At 34.7% G+C, this 5,303-nt stretch overlaps 1 long non-coding RNA gene across 1 annotated transcript; it reads right to left on the bottom strand.

Annotated features, from left to right (window-relative positions):
• Window positions 1-4,003: 4,003 nt before the first annotated feature.
• On the bottom strand, window positions 4,004-5,068 carry LOC110452479. The gene is made up of 3 exons (XR_002463195.1): window positions 4,978-5,068; window positions 4,348-4,443; window positions 4,004-4,067 (listed from the first exon to the last, which is right to left on the bottom strand). It is a non-coding gene; the product is annotated as an uncharacterized LOC110452479 (long non-coding RNA).
• Between the last annotated feature and the right edge of the window lie 235 nt (window positions 5,069-5,303).

Below are 5,303 nucleotides of genomic sequence, written 5' to 3'. Positions count from 1 at the left end.
CGTACATTCGTCGGCAGTAACGTTAAAAATATAACACACTTTGGTTCATGTGTATTAAACTAGTAAGTTAGGCACAGTGTGGAGTACAAAACAAAACTAGGCGTTTTCATGCATGACCTTACCCATGATTAAACTCCAGTATTTCAATAGCTAGTGTAAGGCAGTTATAAATAGTACCAGACGTGTGTCATGACTGTATACAGTCATCACGCAGATAGTTTGTAACAATTCCAGAACTCGGTGTTTTCCTTAATCCTTAGCGAATATACTCCAGACGTTTAGATGTACATGAATGTTTCATGCAGCGGGAAATGTCGCTGTTTAGGTTTGCCTCACCAAGCATTTACAAACGGTAGTATATTTTTACTTTCATACAAAACCATGTGGTATGTACATTCACTTAGGTCTTTCACGATGTGGTATCTACATGTACTGATGTACGCGTTTTAATGTTTAATGAACACATTGTGATGTCAAATGTACATATTATAATGTCTACTGTACACATAATGATATCTACTGAACAGGTTCGGATATCTACTTTACACGTTCTGATGTTTACTGTCCAAATTATCATGTCACCTGTACAAGTTTTGATGTCTTTTGTACACATATCGACGTCTACTATACACTTTCCGATATCTACTATACACGTTCTGGTGTCTACTATACACATTCTGATTTCTACTGTTCATGTTCTGATGTCTACTGGTTAACATGTTTTGGTATTTAATGTACACGTTTTGGTGTCTACTGGTTTACATATTCTGATGTCTACTGTACACTTTCTGGTGTATACTGTTCACATTCTGATTTCTACTGTCCATGTTCTGGTGTCTACTGTACACATTCTGATATATACTATTCAGATTCCAATATCTACTATTCACATTCCGATATCTACTGTACATGTTCTGATGTCTACTGTACATGTTCTGATGTCTACGGTACATATTCTGATGTCTACTGTACAAGTTCTGGTGTCTTCTTTACACGTTCTGGTGTCTACTGTACATGTTCTGATGTCTATTATTTTGCATGGTCTGATGTCTACTGTACACGTTCTGGTTTCTACTGTACACATTTTGATATTTCTATTCACATTCCGATATCTATTTTACACGTTCTTGTGTCTACAGTACATGTTCGTATCGCTACCATACACGTTCTGGTGTCTACTGTTCACGTTCTGATATTTACTGTAAATGTTCTGATGTCTACTGTACATGTTCTGATTTCTACTGTAGATGTTCTGACGTTTACTGTACACGTTCTGGTGTCTACTGTTCACGTTCTGATATTTACTGTATATGTTCTGATGTCTACTTTACATGTTCTGATTTCTACTGTAGATGTTTTGACGTCTACTGTACACGTTCTGGTGTCTACTGTACAGGTTTTGGTGTCTACTGTACACATTTTGATATTTCTATACTCATTCCGATATCTACTTTACACGTTCTGGTGTCTACTGTACACGTTCTGATATTTACTGTACATGTTCTGATGTCTACTGTACATGTTCTGATTTCTACTATACACGTTCTGATGTCTACTGTACAGTTCTGGTGTCTACTATACACGTTCTGGTGTCTACTTTACACGTTCTGATGTCTACTGTACACATTCTGGTATCTACTGTACACATTCTTGTGTCTATTTATCTACCTTTTATCTATATAGTGCCATGCCATGACATAAGATTTTTCTGGAATTTTATCTTTTCTTGACTTGTTTGAATAAAACAAAGAAGCGAATTACTCTATTGATGTCGTGTTTTTGAGACACTTTTCATACAAAGTGCGACATTATACCCATATCACTTAACAGATACTGATCCCCTATTCTGACGCTACAACATTGCTATGAAATTGTGATGTGAATTATTTTGATAACGTGTGCTTTTGAATTTTTGCCTCTGACAAAGTACAGCTATCTATAGATTCTCTCTAATCACCAGAGATGGTGTACAAATTTGTACATGTATATGTTCAGTTGAAATTTTAAGTAATCAAAACACACAAAAATACGTGTATTGTGGATTTGATATTATGAAATATTCAATTAAATCACGGACTTAGATAATCTAATTCTGCGGTTGAATGATTCTTTCCTTTCTCTTTCAATTTTCGTATCACAAAGGAACCCATTTCATTATAAACATTAAAACTTGGGTAAACACTGTAGTGCACTGGAGTTACCATCGTAGTGCACTGGGGTTAACACTGAAGTGAACTGGAGTTAACATTGAAGTGAACTGGAGTGTACCTCAATGTTTTGTCAAGTGCACTTCCTTGTTCACTACGTGTGCATTAAGAAGTGCACTAGATACCAAGTTAATTTTGCCCCCAACTGTATTTCTGGTAAATGTCTTAACGAGTTATTGCTTAAGGTATCTTTTTGATTCATAATTACAAAATGTTTGTTTCAAAATATGTATAATTCACCATTAAGTGTCTCTTTTGAAAAAGCAATATATACTACAAATGTTTTTCATTTCAACATGTTTTCTTAAATCAATCCGATTTAAAGGAATTGGGCGACAGGCAAATCCTATATAAGTTCTCTCCCTGACATGGTCAATGTCATCTCGTGGATACGATAACTAGTACATTTGTATACAGTTCTGGAATATTTATTCATACAACGCCATTTCTGCTTTCTATAGTTATTTCCATCTTAAGTGAACCTGTACCAAGGGAGACAACCTAGTTGAGGAGACCATTATAGACTTTCCGAAAATGATATATGAATACAGGTTCAAAAATGTATGCAGGACATGAAATGTTTTAAAGAAAAATATTTCAAGTATGTTTTAGACAAAACAATCACAGTGGATGACGAAGTAAAACAAATCAGTTGGTAAGATATTCGTCATAGGAACATGACAGGGCAAAAGTTTCAAAAGTTCAATATGTTATCCCGCACTTAAGCTAAAAACACACACAACAGTTAGTAATGAGCAAGTAATACTGTAACAGAAATAATCGTTCCTCGCTGCATTTAGGATCCCGCATCCACATCTATCCCTACGGTATCGTACATGTTAGGGACGGCCCTAGTCAGGGAATCAAGTTTTTCATAATTTTCGTCAGCTGTGGATCTTGGAAATTTGCCTCCCATTTTTAGTGTCTACAACTTCATAAGGACCATCTGAAATAAAAAAAAAGGTGAAAAGACGGCAATATATAGTTAACAAAAATAATTCGATACGTTAATTCGTAGTGCGACGTTGCTAATGCAATAAGTAAGGTCACGCTTTTAATTTATTCATTACGTTGCAAAAAGCAAAATATGGTTATCAATACGCCTACTTAACGTAATGCAAAGCAAAAGCGTCTATAGGGGTAGAAACAATTGTATAAGACAAACTTATTTTTCTAATGCTGGCTTCATTTTATCAATTGATCACAAACGTTTAGTCTGTATATTGATCGATACTAAGCTACCCCATAAGATTTCAACGTTGATGCATTAAAAGAAAAAAAACAGGTACGAGACTTCAACAGACACTGAAATATCGTAGCTTGAAATTTCTTCAAAAGAAAATCTTGATGAAGTGGTTTACATGTCAACAGAACGCATTATACGGAACATCTGGTTCCAAAGTATGGGATGAGGTTGTAACTGCTTGAAGGAGGGGCATTTTTGCCCTTTTAAAATACTTTTATATTTTCCCCAAGAGTACACTAAAACCGTACAAGCAAGCCTACGTATAACACTTTTTTAAGCTAAAACAAACAAATGTATATTGCCAAAAAGTTGTTGACGATCCCGTATTTACATCAAGGACATTAGATTATCTTTTAAGATATGAGTGATACACATAGATAAAAACTAGAAAAGACGTTTTCCGTAACATTACAAAAATTACCTATATCTGTCTTTAACTCATGTCTTTTGGCTTGTTGTAAAATGTCGGACATCTGAATAGGTCCCGTATTGTCCCTGTGCTTCATCGAGAGACGCCTGGTCTGTACAATAACTAAGATGACCAGTACCAAAAATGACCACTCCACATCCGACACCTATCCCGACTGCGGCAGTATTAATGGTGTCTGTAAGACCTTTAATCAGGTTATTAAAGTCAGCATTAGTTTAAAAGTGTATTTTAAAAATAAGTTTGAAGTCATTTATATATGTCTATTTTATACACAATTTTATCAAACATCTAGAATGTATATGTAGCTTGATACATAATTTTCAAATTTAGATAAATGCCGGTGTTCTTCGTGAAATAAAGTGCAAAGTATTTTTATCAAAATTAAAACAGTTGAAGAAGAATTGTGACAGAGTTAAATACAAGGTTGAAAAATCAGAGTAGAGGTATTGCCATAACTTACTAACCTGCACAGTATCCATTGGTCTGGATACAGAAGTTGTCATCGCAGTCGTGTGGACAAATTGTATCACAATACACACCGTAGTATCCAGCTTGGCATTCTGAAACGTGACCAGAACGCAAATATTTATAATCAATTAGTACTTAGGTGTTCCATAATTTACTATTCACACATTTGATTAGTTTTCAATCACGATATCATAGAAAACTGTCTCACAGGTGAAGTTGTAATTATTGTATTGTATTTGTAATTATAATTTTGTATAATTGGCTTTATGTAAGTACTGTAAGGTATTGAAAATCATCCATTTTGTGTCGTTCACATTATATGTTGATATACAGAAAGGTATCTACCAATGGTACATACCTCATAGAGAGAGGAAAACATAGAGGACCAATGCCGACATCTATAAGGCGGCTTTAAGGACCGTTACTTATCCAGATTACCAAGATGTTCTCTTTCTTATTTGTTGAACAATATCTTGTTTATTCCATGCAAAAAACACTAACAACTGATCGACATTATATTTCTGAGCTTCAAATGCGGTAGCGGTACATTACTTAAACACAGCTAAAACGCAGCATATTAACATTTAACTAAACTACGGTGGAAGTATTGGCAATAATATACTAACCTTTGCAATGCCCGTTGGTCTGGTTTCAAGTACCTCCCTTACAGTTTTGCGGACAACTTTTATCACAAAAGGCATAGTAGTATCCAGTTTTGCATTCTGAAAAAAATCCCAAATAAAACAGTTCATGCTGTCAATTTATATGTTATGTCGTTAAACTTATCAAGATGTACATCGTTCTTTGTTAACAGCTAATTTATCAGCTAAAGTATACAGCACCACATTATCAATTTATTCTTATAAATAAGTATCTGATATAACCGGAATAACAAACTTTTCAGTGACCCTGATGTCATTTATGCCTATAAACACGTTTAGGGTAACGAAAC

Source organism: Mizuhopecten yessoensis, unplaced genomic scaffold (assembly GCF_002113885.1).
Source record: "Mizuhopecten yessoensis strain PY_sf001 unplaced genomic scaffold, ASM211388v2 scaffold6713, whole genome shotgun sequence".
NCBI classification, from domain to species: domain Eukaryota; kingdom Metazoa; phylum Mollusca; class Bivalvia; order Pectinida; family Pectinidae; genus Mizuhopecten; species Mizuhopecten yessoensis.
This window is presented reverse-complemented; position numbering and strand designations above follow the sequence as displayed.